This window comes from Lactuca virosa, chromosome 3, assembly GCF_052849685.1.
Source record: "Lactuca virosa cultivar CGN04683 chromosome 3, Lactuca_virosa_CGN04683_v6, whole genome shotgun sequence".
Lineage (NCBI taxonomy): Eukaryota > Viridiplantae > Streptophyta > Magnoliopsida > Asterales > Asteraceae > Lactuca > Lactuca virosa.
The window spans coordinates 285949854-285974116 of NC_136428.1; the positions used below are offsets into that span (position 1 = coordinate 285949854).

General features: G+C 41.6%; 1 non-coding gene across 1 annotated transcript; it reads right to left on the bottom strand.

Moving 5' to 3' along the window:
* Window positions 1-15028: 15028 nt before the first annotated feature.
* Window positions 15029-15135, bottom strand: LOC145168281 (small nucleolar RNA R71). Its single transcript, XR_013741848.1, has one exon. It is a non-coding gene; the product is annotated as a small nucleolar RNA R71 (small nucleolar RNA).
* Between the last annotated feature and the right edge of the window lie 9128 nt (window positions 15136-24263).

The following is a 24263-nucleotide window of genomic DNA, read 5'->3' on the forward strand; positions in this document are numbered from 1 at the left end:
ATTTCAAGACCTTAAACCTCCCAAACTCCGTGTGTTTATGCCCTAGGAGCTTAGATCTATGGTTTGGAACCATTGCATGTCTCAGTTTTGGCCAGAATGGGTGAAGAGTCGAAGGGTACTCGGCGAGTGCCAAAGTGCACTCGGCGAGTTCCATGAAGATGGCCTTAGACTCGGCGAGTTGGATAAACAACTCGGCGAGTCTTATGAAGATTGCCTGGTACTCGGCGAGTCGTTCTTCAAACTCGGCGAGTCCTTTGAATATAGCCTTGAACTCGACGAGTTGTTCTTCCAACTCGGCGAGTCATATGATCAGTCACTAGGATAAGAAGGGTTTAAGTGTAGGAGGTCCAACCCTCCGTAGTCGCACGTGGAATTAGCAATTTAACGTGTAGCTATAGTCCCAGAATCTCCAAATCTCCAAGGTTGATGTTCTGATGGAAGATTGGAGCGATTTGTGAGATCTGTTCGTCGGACTCGGCGAGTCACCCCCTTGGACTCGGCGAGTCCAGTCGCGGGTTTATTAGTTGTCCCCGTCTAGCGAGTCAGGCTGACTCAGTGAGTGGGAACAGGGACCCGATGAGTCAGAGTCGGGCTAGACATAGAAGGACTCGGCGAGTCGCCATATGGACTCGGCGAGTCCAGTCAATCAGAAGGTTGACTTTGACCAAGGAGCTGACTTTGACCGGTCATTTGACCTTAGGGGTATTTATGAGTACCTAATCCATGTTTACGGATTTATAGCCGGAGGGATTACCGGTGCGGAAGCCAGGCGTAGTCTGAGCAGGTTTTCGGCAGCTACTCTCGAGGTGAGTTTCCTTCCAGTAGGGATGGGTCTAAGGCACCAAGGCCGGCCCGTATAGATGATATGTTAGTATCGGAGTGTGGGCGGAGCCCGTATCTCATAGCTGAGTTTGATTGTGATATATGCCAGTATGATAGAATTGCTTATACTTGTTGTCTATGTGATACTTGTATGTTATGGTTTAGTAGCGGAGTGTGGGCGAGGCCCGTATCTCCATGGATAGCAGAGCGTGGGCGAGGCCCGTATCTCTCATAAAGTACAGTGTGGGCGAGGCCCGTATCTCCTAGCTAGTAGAGTGTGGGCGAGGCCCGTATCTCTATGGGTGTGGGCGAGGCCCGTATCTCTTAGCTGTTCATTATATGATTGCATGGTATGTGGCATTATGGGGGAACTCACTAAGCTTCGTTCTTACGTTTTATAGTTTTGTTTTCAGGTACCTCTTCAGCTAGGGGAAAGGAGTCGGTGCGGTAGCGGCATATCACACACTCTCATGTTTTCCGCACTGTGGATTTTCTGGGATGTACTCTGAATATTTTGTTATGAACGTTTTATAACGATGTTTTATGTATTAACCTAATTTAAAAATGAAATTTTTTTTGTTGTATTTTTGGGATGTTACAAGTTGGTATCAGAGCCCTGGTTTGAGGGATTCGGACACACCTTCGGGGGTGTCTGGACTCAAATCGAGGGATTAAAAGATTTTTATAAAGAAATGATTTTCTAAAGACTAAGTAAAAGGGGTTTCTAAAAAGAAAAAGGTGTGTGATGTGCGCGACCGGCCGAGCTCAAGTAAGTTTTCCCCAAAGTACCCATACAAGTTTATGATTATCAGTTTCAGTTTCAGTAGAACAGCATGCTAGAATAGGACTAAGGATCTAGGAATGATGCCTTATGTGCCTGCTTTATGCGTTTCGGCTTTTTGAGAATTGCATGATAGTACAGATCAGTCAGTATGATAGCCAGAGTAGTATATACTTGATTATGTGTACTCAATGCCCGAATGCTGCTTGCTTTGTGCTATTAGGAGTTCTAGTCGTCTTTCACTAACTAGTGAACGAATATGCTAAGTCACATATTGCAAGGATTAAATAATTTCAGAAGGTTGGGTCTAGCCCTATTTCGCAGCTCTTGTTTGAGTCCAACCGTTGTAGGGAAGGACCTCTCATTCGAATAATTATCTAGTTTGAGTAATATGTAATAGTATTCGCGAGCTAGTTAGGGAAAGAAAGCAGGGACTTCTTGTGCAGCTGATGGCAGAGAGTGGGATGGCGATTACTTAGGGCAAGCCTAGGGCGAGAGTAGCACGAGAACCGCGGTATTAGTAGAAAGGACTTGGTTGAGTTGAGGCAATTCTTGATGAAAGTACGGATAGACGTGGAAGGTAGTATGGGCCCGTGCTACTGAAAGCGGAGGATCCGTACTCGATTCAAAAAGGGTCGAGGCGAGACCGGGGACTAGTGGTATGTATGTGAGCCTCGTTAGTGGAATATCGTTTGATGGTGGTTATGCTATGTTTTTCAGTATGGTGACCACACGACAGGGAGCGGGAGGCTCAGGATCGGGACCGGGTTCGGGTTCAGGGCCCGAACCAATTGATAAGGGTCTACGCGAGTTCATCGCGTCAGAGATTACCAGGGGCATCCTTGAGTCGACTCCCCTCATCTTCGGGTCGATCAAGGAGGGTATTGTTGAGTTGATGGAGGATCGCCTCAGGGCGTTCAGGAGTGATATGGCGGCTAGCCAGTCAGGATCTCGCACACTGTCCTTCAAGGACTTCAGGAGCAGCGGTGCGACGGATTTCCATGGGGCGAAGGACCCCATTGTTGCCAGACGATGGATCGCAGACATTGAATCTGCGCAGCTGACCAGCTTCTGCCCCGAGGGGTCGAAGGTGAGGTATGCAGCAGGATGTTTGAGAGACCGAGCTAGGGATTGGTGGGAGTCTGTTGGTGACTCATTGGGAGCATCGGCTGTTGAGGCTATGACGTGGCCGGACTTTGTAACCCGGTTCAGAGCGGAGTTCGCACCTGCAGTGGAACTCCAGTAGTTAGCCAGACAGTTTTTGGATATGAGACAGACGACAGAGACTGTGGCGGAGATCACCGCCAAGTTCCGGGAGAGGGCGTTACTGGTGCCCCAGTATGCAGGTTATGAGGATATGAGGACGACCCGCTACCATGACATGCTGTGAGCCGACATTCGGGAGCATGTCAGTTTTTCAGCTTGCCCTACCCTGGATTCTATGATTGCTAGGGCGAGGGAGAGGGAGATAGATCTGGAGCACATCCGGAAGAGGAAGGCAGAGGAGGGACAGACGATAGGGGCTTCGGGAAAGAAGCCCAAGGGATCAGATGGTAGGCCGAAAGGACATTCAGGACCGGGCCGCTGCAGGAAGTGCGGCAGGTCGCACGAGGGAGCGTGTAGATTAGGATCGACAGGCTGCTACAGGTTCGGCAAGACGGGACACTTCAGCAGGGATTGTACTGCCCCTGCTCCGGTTATCCAGACATCTGAGTTACTGTGTTTCCACTGCAACCAGAGGGGCCACAAGAGGGCCAACTGCCCCCAGTTGACAGCAGCAGCGCCAGTACATGCGCCAGCTCCAGCAACCCTACGGATTACAGATGGCTGGCAGGGCAAGGCAGAAGCTCCGGTGGTGAGGAGCTGGGCATTTCAGCTGACAGCCGAGGAGGCACGCGCCGCACCCGATGTGGTGACGGGTATGATTCTTTCCCTCTGACCTATTTATATGAGATTTATGATATTGATATGTGATCTGTGTATATACGTTTAGGATCGTTCCATGTGAACGGTATTCCAGTCCAGGTGTTGTTTGATTCGGGGGCTACCCGATCCTTTGTTTCTCTTGCACTTAGCAAGAAGTTTCCTAAGTCCTCGAGCATGTTGGATTGCCCTTTAGAGGTCGAGATTGCGGACGACCGGTCGGTGCGAGCATCAGAGGTCTTCCGAGATTGTGTATTGAGGTTGTTCGAAGATGGGTATTTGGTTGACCTAGTTCCCATTCCATTGCGGGGAAACAAGGTCATTATTGGTATGGATTGGCTGAGTCCCAATGGGGCAGTGATAGATTGCACGCAACAGTTAGTACGAGTCAGAGCCCCAAGTGGGGGAGAGTTAGTAATTCAGGGTGAGAGATCACAGCGAGGGCCAGCCTTCTGTTCGGCAGCGAGGGCAAGGCGTTACCTTCAGCAGGGTTGCGCAGGATATGTCACATATGTCATGGACACCCGGGAGGCGGGTAAGGCGACGGTGGGTGATGTGCCCGCAGTACGAGAGTTCGCGGATGTATTCCCCGAGGAGCTGCCTGGGATACCTCCAGAGCGACAGGTGGAGTTCAGGATCGACCTAGTCCCTGGTGCGGCTCCGATAGCCAAGGCACCGTATCGGTTGGCTCCTCCTGAGATGCAGGAGTTGTCTACACAGCTTCTGGAGCTGTTAGACAAGGGTTTCATTAGACCGAGCAGTTCACCCTGGGGAGCCCCGATTCTGTTTGTGAAGAAGAAGGACGGGTCGCATCGGATGTGTATCGATTATAGGGAGCTGAATAAGGTAACGGTGAAGAACCGCTACCCACTCCCGAGGATTGACGACCTCTTTGACCAGCTTCAGGGAGCATCTTGGTTCTCCAAGATAGACTTGCGTTCAGGGTATCACCAGGTGAGGGTCAGAGAGGAGGATGTGCAGAAGACGGCATTTCGGACACGTTATGGCCACTATGAGTTCGTGGTGATGCCTTTCGGGCTCACCAATGCTCCTGCCACGTTCATGGACCTCATGAACCGCGTGTGTAGACCGATGTTAGACCGGTCGGTGATAGTATTTATTGATGATATCTTGGTTTACTCCAAGACGCGAGAGCAGCATGAGGAGCATTTGCGGGAGGTTTTGGAGACCTTGAGAAGGGAGAACTTGTATGCTAAGTTCTCCAAGTGTGAGTTCTGGTTGCGCGAGGTGCAGTTTCTTGGGCATCTTGTCAACCAGAACGGGATTTCGGTGGATCCGGCCAAGGTGGAGGCCATGATGAGATGGGAGGTTCCGAAGTCTCCATCTGAGATTCGGAATTTCCTAGGATTAGTTGGCTACTATCGGAGATTCATTCAGGATTTCTCCAAGATAGCATTACCCCTGACCAGGTTAACGAGGAAGGCTGTGGTCTTTCGTTGGGGGCCTGAGCAGCAGGCAGCATTCGAGACACTGAGACAGAGATTGTGCGAGGCGCCAATCTTAGCCTTGCTAGAGGGTATGGTGGATTTTGTTGTATACTGCGATGCATCCATCTCAGGTTTGGGCGCGGTATTGATGCAGAGAGGGCATGTCATCGCCTACGCGTCGAGGCAGCTGAAGCCTCACGAGGCGAACTACCCGACGCATGATTTGGAGTTGCGGGCTGTTGTGTTCGCCCTCAAGATTTGGCGTCATTACCTCTATGGGGTTTGCTGTATGATTTACACGGACCACAAGAGTTTGAGTTACCTCATGGACCAGCCAAATCTGAATATGAGGCAGCGTCGGTGGCTTGATGTGGTAAATGATTATGATTGTAAAATCCTTTATCACCCTGGGAAGGCCAACGTGGTGGCCGATGCGCTTAGCCGCAAGGCGGCGCCGATCAGGGATATTTGCAAGCGGATGACAATGGTGACTCCGCTTTTGGAGCGGATCCGGGAGGCTCAGCAGGAGGCTATAAAGGAGGAACATCGGAAGAGTGAGCGGATTGTGGGACAGGTTTCCTCCTTCGACCATGACAGAAGGGGATTATTGACATTACACCGCAGGGTGTGGGTTCCATACCTCGGAGGCGTGCGCCAGGTTCTGATGGAGGAGGCGCACAAATCCCGATTCTCCATTCATCCAGGGGCAACGAAGATGTATAGGGATCTTCGTCTGGACTATTGGTGGCCCTGCATGAAGCAGGATGTAGCATGGTACGTTCAGCGGTGCCTGACCTGCAGGAAGGTCAAGGCCGAACACCAGAGACCACACGGCAAGATGCAGCCGCTGGATATCCCGCTATGGAAATGGGAAGACATCACGATGGATTTCATCACCAAGCTTCCCAGGACCGCGCGGGGAGTGGATTCGATATGGGTCATCGTCGATCGATTGACCAAGAGCGCCCACTTTATCCCGATTCAGGAGAGCATCTCGGCCGAGAAATTGGCCGATATCTACATCAGAGAGGTGGTGGCACGGCACGGGGTGCCAGTTTCAGTGATTTCGGATAGGGATGTGCGGTTCACTTCCAGGTTCTGGAAGAAGTTTCATGACGAGCTGGGTACTCGTCGGCATTTTAGTACAGCCTTTCACCTGCAGACGGATGGCCAGAGCAAGCGGACCATCCAGACTCTGGAGGACATGCTGCGGGCGTGTGTTTTAGACTTCGGTGGCAGCTGGGATACCTATCTTCCTTTTAGCCGAGTTTTCATACAATAACAACTATCACGCGAGTATTGATTGTCCTCCCTTCGAGATGTTGTACGGGAGGAAGTGCAGGACCCCGATATGTTGGGGCGAGGTTGGACAGAGAGTCATGGGGAGCACCGAAGTAGTGCTCAAGACGACAGAGAAAATTCAGCAGGTCCGGAGCAGGCTTCAGACTGCTCAGAGTCGGCAGAAGAGTTATGCCGATAGGCGCCGATCAGACCTGGAGTTCCAGGTCGGGGATATGGTTCTCCGGAAAGTGTCACCGTGGAAGGGCGTCATCCGATTCAGGAAACGGGGCAAGTTGGGTCCCAGGTATATTGGACCGTTTAGGGTTGCAGCCCGGGTGGGCAAGGTGGCATATCAGTTGGACCTGCCAGCCGAACTCAGTCAGATCCACAACACTTTCCACGTCTCCCAGCTGCGGAAGTGCATGGTGGACGATTCAGCAGTGGTACCTTTGGAGGACATCCAGGTTGATGACAGCCTGAATTATATCGAGCGGCCTGTGGCTATCCTAGACCGGAAGTCGAAGGAACTGAGGAACAAAAGGGAGGAGCTGGTGAAGGTGAAATGGCAGCATCGGAAGGGCTCGGAATGGACTTGGGAGCCCGCGGATGAGATGATGGAGCATTATCCGGAGTTGTTCCGGAAGGGAGCGGCAGACTTCGAGGACGAAGTCTAAAATAAGTGGGGGAGATTTGTAACACCGGGTTCATGGTATGATTTTATTTAAGTTTTTATCTTAATTTTGCCACGAACTCGTCGAGTCTGCGTCCCGACTCGCCGAGTAGCAGCAGGGTGGACACGGGATTTGAGCGGTGAACTCGGCGAGTCGATGCATGGACTCAGCGAGTCCACCTGTCTCGATGAAACTCTATTTTCAGACATTGCACCCTATTTTACCCATTCTAAAACACCCATTTCGTCCCATTCTCTTCAAGAAGAACTGGAGAGCGAAACCCTAGCCCATTTTGATCCTTGAGAGTGATTTTGGCTTGGTGAAAGAAGTTTGAAGCTTAAGAGAAGAAGGAGGAAGTTGGAGGGTGCAAGGAAGTGTGGTAGATCCGAAATCTACCCTGGGAGAAGCTCCTAACCAGGTAAGAAAGCTCCTTCTTAATCTTTAGTATAATAGATTCCCTTTTTGTCCCTTATATGTGGATTTCAAGACCTTATACCTCCCAAACTCCGTGTGTTTATGCCCTAGGAGCTTATATCTATGGTTTGGAACCATTGCATGTCTCAGTTTTGGCCAGAATGGGTGAAGAGTCGAAGGGTACTCGGCGAGTGCCAAAGTGCACTCGGCGAGTTCCATAAAGATGGCCTTAGACTCGGCGAGTTGGATAAACAACTCGGCGAGTCTTATGAAGATTGCCTGGTACTCGGCGAGTCGTTCTTCAAACTCGGCGAGTCCTTTGAATATAGCCTTGAACTCGACGAGTTGTTCTTCCAACTCGGCGAGTCATATGATCAGTCACTAGGATAAGAAGGGTTTAAGTGTAGGAGGTCCAACCCTCCGTAGTCGCACGTGGAATTAGCAATTTAACGTGTAGCTATAGTCCTAGAATCTCCAAATCTCCAAGGTTGATGTTCTGATGGAAGATTGGAGCGATTTGTGAGATCTGTTCGTCGGACTCGGCGAGTCACCCCCTTGGACTCGGCGAGTCCAGTCGCGGGTTTGTTAATTGTCCCCGTCTAGCGAGTCAGGCTGACTCAGTGAGTGGGAACAGGGACCCGATGAGTGTGAGTCGGGCTAGACATAGAAGGACTCGGCGAGTCGCCATATGGACTCGGCGAGTCCAGTCAATCAGAAGGTTGACTTTGACCAAGGAGTTGACTTTGACCGGTCATTTGACCTTAGGGGTATTTATGAGTACCTAATCCATGTTAACGGATTTATAGCCGGAGGGATTACCGGTGCGGCAGCCAGGCATAGTCTGAGCAGGTTTTCGGCAGCTACTCTCGAGGTGAGTTTCCTTCCAGTAGGGACGGGTCTAAGGCACCAAGGCCGGCCCGTATAGACGATATGTTAGTATCGGAGTGTGGGCGGAGCCCGTATCTCATAGCTGAGTTTGATTGTGATATATGCCAGTATGATAGAATTGCTTATACTTGTTGTCTGTGTGATACTTGTATGTTATGGTTTAGTAGCGGAGTGTGGGCGAGGCCCGTATCTCCATGGATAGCAGAGCGTGGGCGAGGCCCGTATCTCTCAGAAAGTATAGTGTGGGCAAGGCCCGTATCGCCTAGCTAGTAGAGTGTGGGCGAGGCCCGTATCTCTATGGGTGTGGGCGAGGCCCGTATCTCTTAGTTGTTCATTATATGATTGCATGGTATGTGGCATTATGGGGGAACTCACTAAGCTTCGTGCTTACGTTTTATAGTTTTGTTTTCAGGAACCTCTTCAGCTATGGGAAAGGAGTCGGCGCGGTAGCGGCATATCACACACTCTCATGTTTTCCGCAATGTGGATTTTCTGGGATGTACTCTAAATATTTTGTTATGAACGTTTTATAACGATGTTTTATGTATTAACCTAATTTAAAAATGAAATTTTTTTGTTGGTATTTTTGGGATGTTACAATTTGGCAAGATAGTCTTATATGTCAAGAGGATAGTGGGAGTCTTAAAGATCCTAAAAAGAATTTCAAGAACTAATCAAGAATAAAACTTGAGGTTCTTCACTAGCACACGACTTGAGGTTTATAACCTATCGTGTTGACATATTCTGTGCCCATTCCAGTTAAAGTTGGCTTTGCATAGGAGTTCTGAAACTTCTCAATTGGTTGCATAACAACTTGGAAGCAATGACAGGCCCTATACTGCCAGGTGGCAAGAAGTTGAGATTGCATAAGTTCAGTCCATATGAGTTTGGATTTGTCATTATCCTTGTCTTGTGACTATGGTTTTGACGATTCACATGGATAAGAACACATACACCATAAAATCTAAGGGTCATAAGGTTTCTCTCCGATTCATGAAAATGATGGTAAGGAAACACTTCCACCAAGTATATTTGAAGTAGATGGCAAAAGGTCTAAACAAGTGAGACTATGATTATGGCATCCCTTTTCATAGTTCTGAAATTGTTTAGACACACATGCATGCTATCTAAGGAAAGGTGTATGATTTTGATAAAGTTTTATCAAAGCATCTCGTATCAGAAATCTGAACTTTGGTAAGAAAGTCAATAAAGTATTGATTTCTAGAAGTCCAGCTGATTTCTGAGTACATGTCAAAGCTAGTGGGAGCATAAGTGTTATGCTAATAATCATCATGTTAGTGGGAGCATGATAATTATTGTTAGTGTTGCAAGTTAGCAATGTTAATTATAGAAAACAAAAGTTTCAATTCGGTTTGAAAAGTTGTTTTGCTATAATTAAGGGAGAGGATTTTATACTTCATTCCAATTCTACAAGCTTAGATTGAGACCTTAATCATCTTTAGTCATGAATGTATATATGAATTTCATGTTGGATTGGTTCAACTTAAGGAAATTCTATATATTGCGTTCTCAAAATTCGATTATGATTACGACATCCCTCTTCATAGTCAAATTTTCAAAACATGGCAAATAAAAATATTGTAGCAAAAGACTAGTCTAGAATCATGTCTTTATGTGAGACATCATGAATCGTGTACCATTTGATTTGGGTACAGGATCGATTGCATGTGCTATAATATTTGTCATTTCTAAATTTTTCCAAATGCCCAGAGGCATTAAGAAGGGAAAAGGTCTAGAATTGGATATGACTAAAATGATTAAGCAATTGTCGAGGACAATCTGAGGTTTACCAAAGATTGGTTGCTCAGGGACAGTTGGAAGTATAGTGCTAATTTCGGAAAGACCATATTGACATATTCTGAAAAGAGGCATCTCTTATTCAGAAGTGATAGTCAAAATGAGAATATGGAGTTGTCTCCATAGGTGGAAGTTATCTGTGTAAGATTAGAAAACTTAATGCAAGAAGCATGTCCAAAACAATGTACTTTGAATATGAGACTTAGTTTCCATGGAGTTGATCTCCATTGGAATAACTTATAATGACTGTTGACAAGCCTTTGTGACTTTGTACATATTCATTACAGGAGGGTCAGTGCATATAAGTTTAAAATCTAAACAGATTTCGATAAATGATAGGAATTTGAAATTCTCACATTTTTCGATAAGGATTTGGGAGTGTGAAATTAGAATCATTGAAATTATGTTCAATTGGTTTATTTCACAAGGTAAGGATCATAGACAAACATAGAGTGCATACTTGGTGTATGGCAAAGCTATTGCTTAAGAAAAACATAGTGTACATGCTTGGAGCATGGGACAACTAGTGTTTTTAATTCAAGTATAAAGTTGATAAAACCGAAACAATGAATAATGAGTAATCAGTATGGTGATAAATAAAAGTGTTTATTTATATTCATAGGGTTTGATACCATATTTGATTAATTTATTCTTGTGTTTCACTTTGCATGTTTTGACTTCCAGAATAACTAAGTCGCTCTTCCTAAATGATTAAGTTATTCAAACCATCTACAGTCGGTCATATGTTGGAAGTAGATATGAATCAAGACTGTCATGGGTTGGTTTGTAGAGGTCCAAGTTGGTGGACAAAGTGGTGCTACAACACTCATGAGTGCTCATAAGTTCTGAGTATTGGATTCAACCCGCGCTCATTTGAATCACTTCATGGATTTTATCACGAGTGATCATGAGACGATAATATCTTATAATCTTCAACCCTAGAGATATGAGTTGTTACTATGAGTTGGTTATACATTGATTGCACGAAAACGCATTTGGTAACTCGATGTTATAAAACGTGCCTTTGTGTATGATTCAACAAGTAGTAGAACAAGCCATATGAGTCGAAGTTTATCCATTCCTTTTACCTTCGGGATAAAAGCGATATCTGTGGGCCCCTCGATGATTTAGCGATGACACATGTGAGTGCTTGGCCAAGCCAGGACTGATTTGATTTGTTCAATCAGTCAGTCATCATAAATCGAAAATCAGGAAACAACAAATGGACAAAGAGAATGATTATAATCCATGTCTCAGTCCATATGATATCTAGAATGGAGGAATATATGATCCCTTATCTAATGGACAAGTCATTGACAATGGTCAGAGTTCATCGACAAGGTCAGAGTTCGACATAAGATTTTGAGAGCTACGATTGCTGATCGGTTCCTGAAGTCATACGCAATAATAGTTTTAGACTTATCCAAGTGGGAGACTGTTGGATTAATGTCTAAGTCCATAACTATAATTGGTAAGACTTGACCGGACCCGGCATGGTCCATTTGGGTTGCATGGCATCATGCATTTGGATAGACTATAATGAGAGAAATAACACTTAAGGTTGGTTAATATATTATAAGTTCTAATATATTAATAAGGTTATTTAATTAGTATTGATCAAGAATTAATTTGGAATTAATTAAGTGATCAAAAGGAGACTAATTAAATATATGGGTTGATTGTGTAAATCATTCATTCTTATATATGTGGGCATGTGATCCAAGATTCCTTATGTTGGACTAAGTCCATGGGGTGACCCATGGATACTCCATGGAGGTTATAATCCATGGAGCATAAGGAATGGGTAAAGTTATGAGTTACATGGTGTAACCCTAATAGCCACCATATAAAAGAATCCCATGGCGCAAGAAATCGTGCACTAATGTGTGAGTGTGAGGGCTAGACGATTTCAAGGAGTCTTCAAGTTTCTCTCAAGTTATTCCAAGTGTATTTGGTGTTGTGTGAACCATTTGAGGTGTCACACTTGGGGCACTAGGCACTCAAGCTTCATGAAGACATTCTACATCAAAGAGGTATGTATTCTATCTTGTTATATTTTTATTATTTTGTATGCTAGATTAGGATAATACCTTGGATGTTCATAATTGTATGTATAATAGAGAAAACATAGATCCAAGGTATTTAGGGTTGCATGTACACTTAGGAGTGTTAGAATGCTCATAACCCATCAGTTATAACCATGCATAATAATGACTAGTTCATCTGTCTTGGCATTCTTGCGAATGCCGGTATTGAAATTAAGATTTTGTCACCCTAGACTGGCCGAGTCAAACTGTAGCGAACAGCTTAGGTGTGGGGGAGGCACCCCTGTATAGATCTATAAACAAACTCTCGCTCTCCCTCCAGGAGACTTTGATTATAACTACAGACTACGACCGACGCTTATTGGTGTCGCTCGTTATTACTCACTAAATCCAAATGAAATTGAATAACCTTGTTTAACGACATGATTTTTGTTTACTTGAATAGAAGATAAGCCTAACGGACGAAGAGAAGAGGACTACGGGGGCCCACTAATCACGTATGTTATTAAAGGCTGTCGAGTATGCGAAGGACTCATTCACCCATCACGCATATGATTTATTTGGACCTTACTAGCAATGCAAATGGGCCACTACGGCCCAATAGCATGTAAAAGCCATTGAGAGTCCATTAGGCATGTAATTGGGTCACCTTAGGTCCATTAGGCATGTAAAAGCCATTAAGGGTCCATTAGGCTTGTAATTGGGCCACAAAGGCCCAATAACACGAAAGAAGGTATTTGAGTCCAACCATTGAATCGTTTATGTTTTCTCGAGTTTAAGTTCGTATTGTTGATATCTTTGTTGTCTACTAAATGTTTATTCACAATGTTTAAAAAGAAATGACTTCACGTTCGAATTATTGCGAAGCTTTAGTTATATATATATATATATATATATATATATATATATATATATATATATATATATATATATATATATATATATATATATATATATATATATATATATATATATATATATATATATATATATTTAAAATCATGCATTATATACTTGATTATTTTTAACCCAAACATTTATAATTGTTTATTTGGCCCAAAATCATTTAGGTTGATCATTGTGGTCCCTTTTCCTATAAAAATGGCACTTTTAGTCCCTTTTATGAAAATTTACATTTTTGGTCCTTAAACCCTTTTTCTTGACATTTTCCACCCAAACTTTATTTGAATAGAAATTTTGGCCCAAAACTATTGCATTTGTCATTTCCAGCCTTTATTTGTTAAAAGTTTACATTTTTGGCCCGAATTCCGAAAGTTTTACCGTTTTGACCCCAAATTCAAAAACTTTGCAATTTTAGTCCAAACTTGGGAATAAACTCATCTTTAACCCTTGAAAAAGTTGATTTACATTTTAGACCCATAGTTTGTTAAATTTTCCAATTCAGCCCCTCAAAACCTCATTTTTTTCGCAACTTTGGGCCCAAAACCCATTAGGCCCAATTTTAAGCCCATTAAGCTAAAACTTATGTTTTTGACCCTTAAAAAGTGTTATTTTCATAGAAATCAGCTTTTATACAAATAAACAACTTATAGCCCTCAGAAAACCGACAAATTACAATTTATACCCAATCTTTGTTATTTTTGCAAAAATGACACTTGTAAGGCTTTTTTGGTTTTTTTTTCACTTTTTAAACTTAAGGACCCATAGATCTATGATGTATGTTGTTTATTATGTTTTTGTTGATGATTCTTTCACCCTTTTTGCTATAGATCTCGAAATATAACCAATATTGCATATTATCACAACCAAAAACTAAAGAAATCACATATAGCATGCAAACACACATAGATCATCACATAATACTTGTATTCTCCCCCCCCCCCCCAAAAAAAAAACAAGTGAAAACTGAAAACAAGGGGGTATGAACTCACCTTGCTTAGTTGTTTCAGTTTTGAAGAAGATGTGAAGAAGATTTTTGGGTGCTAACAACACCTTTGAGTAGATCTCGAACTTGAGATGATTCTAGGAGTATGCTTACCAAAAATGTTTAAGAGAAGTGATCCAACATGAGAAAAGAGTTATTTAATTCTTGGATATGTATAACTTACCAACAAATGATGATGTTCTTCTGGAAATCCTCTTGATACACAAACAAAACTTCGAGATTTTGGAGGGAGAAGGAAAGGAATACTTGAGAGTGATTAAGGAAGATGTTTGAAGAAGTTTATGTGTGTGGGTTGTGGCTCTCGGCCGAGATATAAAGAAGAGAGGAGAGAGAGAAACCTTGATGCATGTTGGATCATAAAAGCTTGCATGGAAGTATGAGATGCAATTGTCTTGTTATTTGATGTGTAAAATGGAGGTGGCACCTCCAAAGTCAACCTCAATTTTCCTTTTTTTTTATATATGTTGGGCCGAGAGGGAGAAAGGAGAGAAGGGGTTTGGGCCTGTAGTGCTTGAGTCTGATAATATGAAGCCCAAATTGATGGTTTTCGGCCCATTTGGATTTATTAGATTTGTTATGGCCCAACAAGGCCCATTAATGTAAACCAATCCATTTTAGGCCCATTATGGCCCAAAATGTTGAGTTTCATGAAAGTGGGTTGAGTTAGAGCCCAATTACGAGCTCTAAGCCCAAACTAGTCAAATTGGAGACTTATTGGTCAATTAGGCCCAATAAGAAAATCCTAGTCCTTATTGGACTTAAACTGGGATTTTTAGGGTTTCCAATATTTTGTTGACTATTTGAAGTGTTTGTATAGAGTGTTTGATGGAATTTTGTTGATATTGAATAAAAATCATGTTTTCAAGTCATGGTTGCAATTATTGATAATGCTTACATGAGGATAGAACTTCCTAGCCAAATTTGCTAGTTGTGACAGATTGGTTGAAGGGACTACCACCCGGTGCAATTACTACTTGGGCACAAATGCAGGAGAATTTTTAGAATATTTTTGCCTACCTTCAAAATTTTCTAAACTCAAGAAAGCCATAGCAAATTTTGAGCAACAACCAGGTGAGTCACTATACGAAGCATGGGAAAGTTACAAGGGATTGATAAGGAATTGCCCCAAAAATGATTTGAATGAGCAACAAGAAGTATCAATCTTTTATGATGGGATTAATGTCATCACAAGTCAACTCCTTGACTCTCAAGGACCGTTAACTAAGAAAAATCCACCAGAAATCAAGGAATTAATTGAAGAGTTCTCTAAGCATTCGCATGAATATGACAATCCTAGAAATGATGGAGCAAAAGAAATTGACGGTGGCACTTCTGAATATATGGTTGCTGTTCTAGCTATGTTAAACACTATGGACCGAAGGATGAAAAAGATGGACCAATCTATCCATGTGATTCGAGTTGGTTGTGAAAGATGCAATGGTCCTCATTTGACCAATGATTGTCATTTGGATGAGAACAGAAATAAGAAGGTTCAAGTTTGTTATTCAAGTGGAGACAAATATGATGAGGATTGGAGAAAGCCAAAAAAAGAGTGGTTGCCATATGATGAATATAAGAAGAAAAAAGTAGAAAAATATAGGCAGACTGGCTGAGGCTTCTTTCAAAAAGAGCAACCACCACCTGAAAAGAAAGTTGATCTTGAATCCATGTTAACCAGATTCATGGATGCTTCGGAGAAAAAGACATGATGAGATCAATGCGGTGATAAGGGAACATCAAAATCTCATGCGGGACCACCAACCTTTCTTAAGAAATCATCAAGCATCGATCCAAAACATTGAAGCTCAACTTGGACAATTAACTACTTTGGTTGATGAGCGACTTTCTCCAAAAATTCCCGACAAAAAGCCTCAACCACATGTTATGGTGATCGAAACTGAATAGGATACCATCTCTGTGTTCCTTGAAGCCCTAGAAGTCAATCCACAGCAGTCCGAACCAAAGCCGAAGAAGTCAAAACTAGAGGAAAATTTTGCTGAAACTTTGAATTCACGACGTGGTCATAATAAGCCAACGACGTGGGGTGCATCTGAACAGAAATTTTTTTATAATGTTCAAGCTTATCTTCCTCCTTTACATTTCCGTATCGAGCTAATATCCACCCACTGGAATAGGAACACTTGAATTTTATAAAGCAAGTGAAGGGTATTTCAATAAATACTCCTTTCATTGAATCATTGTCCAAAGTTTCAGAATATGCTAAGTTCTTACAAGACGTATTAGATACTCACAAACAATTAGAAAATAATACCAAGGTGATCCTTAGTGAGCAGGGTTCCAAAGTGATAATGTGTGAGTTACCAAAAAAAATAGGAGATCCTGGACGCCTCACTCTTCCGTGTGAATTTGGGAATAACATGAAGACTTATGCTTTAGCCGATTCTGGAGCAAGCATAAATGTAATGCCTTACTCTTTCTATCTAAATTTGAATCTTCCAGATTTGAAGGCTACTAGAATGACAATTCAAATGGCTAATCGTTCAGTTACTCATCCATGAGGAATAGTGGATGATACATTTGTCAAATTGGGAAATTCGTGTTTCCAATTGATTTTGTTGTATTGGATATGAAGGAAGATACCAATGTCCCAATAATTCTTGGTCACCCTTTACTCAATACTGCTAGATCTTTGGTTGACATTCGCGAGTCTAAACTTACTTTGAGAGTTGGAGATGAAGAAGTTACCTTTAGAGTGGAAGGCGGATTTCAGAATGGTGATGCTCAAGGTGAAGTTTTTAACATAGATGAAGTAAATGAGCTTGAAGAATTAGAAAAGCTAATGGAAGAAGAAATTCAGTCAGTTCAACATATCAAGCGTACAAATCCACGAGCATCCATTCCAACGGTTTTAGAAGTGATTGCTTATAAAACTCCAACTTCTTGGGTGAGTAAGGAAAGTGACGGAGAATTAATATCCAGTGATAAGGAAGGAGTTACTTCCAGTTTAAGGAGCTCAAATATGGATAAGAAGGAGGTACATATGGAGCTTAAGAATGAAGGAAAAGTGGGACATAAACTTGTGGGGAATAAAGGAGTTAAGAGAAAGCTTGAAGAAAGTGATGCGAAGGGTAAAAGGGAAAATTCTAAAAAAGCCTATCTGAGATGAGTTCAAGCTTATAAAAGAAAGTGCAAGTAGTGAAAGATAAAATTAGTTATTGGCACTCCGACAGATTCAACGTGAAGCGACACGGAGTCCGACTCATGACTCCAACAAAAATAAGTGCTTTTCGGGAGGCAACCCGAGCTCGGTTTGCAATTCTTTTCGTTTTCGCATTTTTACTTTATTGAATTTTTAGTTTATTTTTAGGATATTAATCATCTAAGTCATCTTCACGTTTAGAAAAAGGCAAAAATCTAATGTGGGGTTCTTAAATATTGATTGGTAAAAAAATTCAGAAATAAAATTAAAGTTTTAAGAAAAAAATGGATTTTTTTTTTCATTTTCGCGACAACAGATCGTGGCCCATAAGCCACCTCGTGTTCAAATGATTTGGCGGGATGGCATTTAGCCTAGCGAACAAGCCCACGATGTGAATTGCTAATCCACGCCGGGTTCGTTAAAAAGTCATTGGGGGGGGTGTGGGGCACGAATATAGAATGTTTACCTTTTGACCAAACCCTTTACCAACCATATGCACGAACGAAGACCATAGCAGCCCAACTTGCGATTTGTGCCATTTCTTCCAAATTTCTTGTTTTAAGTGTTTCATAACAACATTTGCTAAGTATTTCATTATGTGTTCTACTTCATTCCTTATCATTTTATGTGTTTAGAAGTTAGGGTTGTTCTTGGAATTTAAATGCCCAAATTAAGTAAATAGGTTGATGAATCTTGACTGCATGTGTTATCCAAAGCCTTAGATTTATAGAATTAACAAACCCTAAGTGTAAATTTTGGTTGTTTTTTACTTTACTTGGACCGATCAGAAGTCACGTCCCGAACCAAGCCCACGACGTGGATACTGGGTGGACATATTTCTATTTTGCTTTGTTATTTATTTTCTTTGTGGTTTGGTTTGTTTTGTCTGTTTTTTTTTTTATTTCAGGAACAAATGGGACCTCAAAGAGCCGTTCCTCAAGAACGAGATCTAATCGACGTGCCGAGCATTCATCCACTCTACCGTTTTCCTCAAAACATTTTCCAAGCAATGTTGAATAATTATATGAATCGATTGGGGTGGTTATACAACCGAGAGTTCGTGATTGCTCTAATTGTGGATTGGGCATGGCTGTGGGGGGTAGGAATAATTGCAGAAGTGGAGAGGCGTTGGTCTAAATTATTTGTGGGAGATGGATTTTCATTCCCATGCAACAGATGGAGGAACCTTTTCTCTATCCAAGAACCAGTTTATCGAGAGTTATCAATGGAGTTCTTTGCTACCGTGAACTTTAAAGACAAGACCACCGATCCAAACTACAATCAGGCTCTAACATTCAGGTTGGGAGGTGTGTATCGTGAGTGTAGCCTTAGGGAGTTTGCATGGCGAATGTGTCTTTATACCGTTGAAGAGACGTAGTCACCTCAGTTTGTCTTATTTTTACAAAGTTGTGTGTGGGATTTTAACTCGGGAGTTATAGGTGTCCAGTTTAGGAGGAGCATTGCGAATCATGAGTATAATTCTCGTGGTTCTTTCGAAGGACAAATCCAGTTTCCCATTTACCGATTTCTGCATCGTCTCATCACTTTTTCGATCAACCATAAGCATCATGGAGATAAGGTGCCCACTTAGAATTTGTTTTATCTTTGGAGCATCGTTACACCAAGAGTTTTTTAAGACCTTCCCTATATGCTTGCACGATTCTTGGTAAGGAAGGAAGTTAGCTCGAGGCCCGGTAGTCCCATTACGGGTGGAAATTTTGTTATCCAACTTGCACGGTTTTATGGTATTTTGAGTCCTAATTTTATTGAGAACCTTACATGCTTCCAGGATAATGATTGGACGGTTCAAGTTTTGAGTGTTATGCTAGTCATGGTAAACACGGGTGGAGGATTTGTGATACCCCGGGAAGATGTTGAGCAACCTGTTGGTAAACAAGAAGAACAGCCACGTCCAAGGGGAATGAGGAATGTTCGGGGTGTGGTGAAAGAGGACAGTCGGTGCATCAAATTGGACCAATGAGAGGTACTACTTTTGGTAAGGATACTTTGGTTGGTTATTTAGATCAAATGAGTTTATGCATGAATTGGATTGGAGGGACGATGGAGAATATGGTCCGACACTTCAATGTTACACAACCACCACATTTGGGAGATCAATATCCGATTTGTCCAACACGGGGTGAGTATAGAACAAGAGGTGGAGATTGATCATGAACAAGTGGAGCATAAGGAGACGAGGATGATTCTTAGTTCTATCTTTTAGATTTTATTTGGTTTGTTTTTATTTTGAACTTTTAACCAAATATTGGATGGTTGTTTTCTTCTTTCCACTATTTCTTTCTTTGTTGCAGATTTCGTGTATTTTCGTGAGTAGGATGATGAGAGATTAGAGATACGAGCGTTCAAGTGAAGCCGTGTCATTTAGAGTTAAGATTCGAGACTCACTTTCTTTAATAAGTGTGGGGTTATATTCGGGAGAGAAACAAGTAACAATGAAGGAAAAGTTAACGAAATTTAAGAGTTGTGACAGCGTCTCAAATTATTTATAAAATAAAGTTGCACCTCACTTGATTCGAAGATTACATTCTATGACGCCAGTTTACACGACGTGGACTATAGCTCCACGTCGTGAATCCAATAATCATCGTAATTTCAAAAATGATTTTTACTTGACAACACGACGTGTCATCTAACATCACGACGTGAAAGTAAAGTTTGGAATATTCTTTTCCTCTCCACTAAAAATGTGGCGTATGATTTCCCACATTAATACTTTGAAGATTTTCTACACCACATTTGTTGAAGATTCAAGTCTCAGATTCAGATTTTGCCGGCACATTCAACTGTATGTTCGATATTAGGTTATATATAGTTAGTATAAACTAAGTGACTGTCGAAAGAACCATTGTGGTTACCATTCTACTAAAGAAGATATAGGATTTTATGGAGGAACAGGCGAAATTTTCCAAAGAACCAAGAGTATACTTTTTATAACAAAAATACTTATGAACTCACCAACTTTAATGTTGACACTTTTTCAAACCACTTGTATTCTCAGGATCATTAGTAGACAGGCATCCTCTTAGGTGTTGCGAAGACGAAGCTTTACGTCTTAACTTTTGTTATACTGTTAATGTATTTCAAGTAATGTTTTGAACACCATGTAAATATTATATTATCAATATGATGGTCATTGTTACTTTGATTACTATGATGCATGTGTTGTGATACTTAACATGAAGTCATCCACCCCCGAACGTTTCCGCCGTTCTGGTTTGGGGGTGTGACATATTGGTATCAGAGCATTATTTATAGTGAACTAAGTATATCAACCTATAAAAGATATACAACTATAAATACAATGGGACCGAAGTGCTCTGACTAAAATTATACTTTTAAAGTATAATAATATGTTTATAAAAGTATATATATAAATACTATAACAAATATCACAAAAATAACAAAACAAAAGTATTTGGATGTTGGATACTACAGTTAAACCTGGATAGTTATGTAATCATATCTGGGATAAGTATAGCCTGATCAACTATATTTATTTGAGATACGACCAACATGTGTTTGGGAGTGATGGTGGTGTTGCAGCAAGTCTAAAACTTACCAACCCTATATATATAGAAATTTTAGAACAAAACATGAAGTTAAAATACTATTGGAGTATTTTAAGTACCATAACTAACTTATTTCGAAACTAAAAGACCTTTACTGGTAAGGTTATAATTATTGAGTGTATACATAAGGTTATATATAATTGAGATTTTATAGACTTAGAATTTCTTATTTTCGCTTTACTTCCTTTTCCTTGTTTGGATGTGGTTTTAGAGTAGGATCACTTATTCGAAGGTCTATCTAATTTGGATTATATATAATCTGTATACACTAAGTGATTATAGAAAGACCTAGTAAAGATCCTTTAGACATTCCCATCCTCGTATAAACAACTTAGATAGATGTAACCACTCCACCACAACAACCAACAGAGGAATCAACGAAGATCCAGAAGAGATTCGTTAGGAGGATTCTGAGAAAGTAACACTTGAGGAGTAAAGAAGCTATAGAAACCACCAAGTGCCTTTACTTTATTAAGGGTACCGATGAGAAGTTCGCATCAACTTCCGGGATTCAAACTCTCCATTATGAAGCAATGAGGGATCAGTGCCAAAACCCGAAATGCGATGGAACAGGAATTCAATATGCATGCGAAGAGCAAGGGCACCATATAGATACGAGGAGAGAACAAAAGTATTACCGCCAAGAGTAGAACAAAGAACAGAGGGAAGCCACACATGAAACATGCAAAGTGTTTGAGTACCTTTTTGCCTCACTCTAATAACTAATAAATTGATACACCCTAGTGAGTTAGTGATTATACTACTCACGTTAGGTATTAAGCTTATCGCCTTTTTCCATCACAGCTAATAACAGTAAATCGGATCACGAAATCTCAATTAAGAGTGATTATTTATAAAAAATCATGAGTCTGTTTTATATGGACTCTATTATGAATTGTTGTCAAACCTTTTTGAAAGTTGGAACATCATATCCACCAATCAAAGATAACTTAGTTCGGATGACACTCGGTTTATAAATATTCTAAAAACTTACTTCTGCTCTTTACCAGGACTGCATCATAGGGATGTAGGTCGAAACATTGAGAACCATATAACAAAACGAAAAATTTATATGTATATATAAATAAATAGAATGAAACTAGAAACAACCATCGTTGCACACGAGCTCGTTTTCTCATAGTGTAGCAGAATCATGCCTCCAAAGAAACGTAACCAACCCACCGGCAAAACACCAATCCTTCAGATAGATTCAGTTATTTTTCAAGCTGCGGTCACAGCTGCCATAGCAGCTATCATGGCTCACCTTAATGCTAACAACACAAATGTTAGTGGAAATATTATCGGCAATCCCAATCACGGTGATAACCAAGTACATCAAGGAGTGTTTGTTTGTAAGGACAATCCAAACCTCAAACCTAATATCCTAAAACAAAAGTTTGAGAACGAGAAAGGGAGTAGTTTAACTCAAGGACCTACCGAAGGGCAACAAACTGGGGCAGTCAATACCCCCATCGACCCTACTGTCCCAACACCGACCACACCGTACTTAAGAAACCTCCCACACTGCAGCAAGTGCAACTACCATTATTACGGAGTCTGTCGGGAACTGTATTTCATTAGATGCAACATGAAGGGGCATACCGCCCGCATCTGTAGGACTCTGATCGAGTTCATCACTTCAACCACCAATGTTGGGATAAGTCCAATATGCCATCTATGTGGTGAAATAGGACATTTCAAAAGAGATTGTCCAACTGAGAAGAATGACGGAGGAACGGGAGGAGTCTAATGATAGGACATAAAGGAGCAACGAGGAACCTTCTAGGATTTTGGTACGTTTTCTAAACAACAATAGTTAAACATCGAATTTTCACAGAAATATTTTAATAATTAAAATCGTAAGTTAACACGTCGTTCATATATAAAATAAGAACCCTTGCAGGTAAGCTATGATGGCTTAGTGTATACATTAGGGTCATTTATAATTAAGATTTATAGGCATAGAGTGAGTGATTCCGCCTTATCTCCTGTTCCTTATTTGGTTATGGGTTTAGGGCAGAGTCACTCAGTCGACTGTCTTTCCAATCTTAATTATACATGACTTGTACACACCAAGCGATTAAAGAGGGACCTAGTAGGGATTATATTAAGAAAGTTAATTATTTTCAATTATTTACGATAAGAAGTTCTGATGTCATTCTTAGAAATGGATTGCTTTGGTCCTCACCATACCAATTTCTTATGTCACGTAATGACCCTTCGCCTTAAACGACCGGCTAACGAAACTTCCGTCACTTATAACAATAAACTAGATACAAGCCTCAAAATCGTCTTTCGCTTCAAAACTTCAGAAGTACCCATGTGAGGGGTACCACGTCTTCCTAGCTTATTCCGTAGACAAGAAACTTAAAGTGAAAAATACCAAGGGTATTCTGAAAGTCCGTGATTTCCCGAAGTATTCCCAATATACCTTTTTGAAAATACCACATATGAAGCAAGTCAAGTTCAAGCATAGAGGTTAAGGACAAATACGGTTGACCTATCACTTTTAAGTGTATACGCGAGAGTGGTATATAATTAAGATGTTATAGACCTAAGATGTGTGCTTCCGCCCTACCTCATGTTCCTTGTCTGGTTGTGGACATGGGGCAGAGTCGCACATCTGACCATCTTATCAATCTTAATTATATACAACTTGTATACATGAGGTAATGATAGATGGATCAGGTATAAATCCTATTATGAACTTCAGGACAAAAGCTGCCCAGAACTACGGGTGGAGATCTTACCAGTTGGATAAACGTAGTTAAGTAAATCAAACCTAACTACTTTCTACCGGTCAAAATAGAAGACACGAAAGTAAAGATCCGCTGGAACACCAGCAAGGATCAGAAATTCACTTACGAAAGATAAGTTCAGAGGAAATCGAAGTTCTCACTTATTTCCTAATTCCTAGTAGCCACTCAGAATTCGAATTTCGGGACGAAATTCCCTTTATCAGGGGGATGATGTGACAACCCAAAAATTTTATTCCAATAAATGTTAAACTTCCCGTTTTGATCTATCTTATTTTTAAGTAGATTTAGATTCTAGACTTGGTTTGGGACCTTCTATTTGAAGTATTGTTTAAAATAGAAGTGTAGAAATTAAAAACCAAGAAGTCTCGCAGTTGCAAATCCTCGCAGAACCGAACCCACCCTCGCAGCCATAAACACCCTTCGCTTTGCGGTCGTGATCATACATTTGACCATGATCTCGCTTCGGAGCCGTGAACTATTCTCGGCCGTGAACTATTTTCAGCCGTGAACTATTTTCGGTCGTGAACTCCCTTCGGACCGCAAACTGTGAGGCAGTTTCTTGAAGACTTATCACCTCAGGCTGTGTTTACGGTCGTAAACCTTCACCTATATATTAAAGAGTCTGAAATTTTTTCTCATTTCTTCACATTCAGTCGAAAACACACTCTTTTTCTCTCTAGATCTTCAACCGTGAACACTCTTTTCCCTCTCAAATATCATCCTTCTTCCCTTAATCTTCAAGGGAACTTGCTTAGGA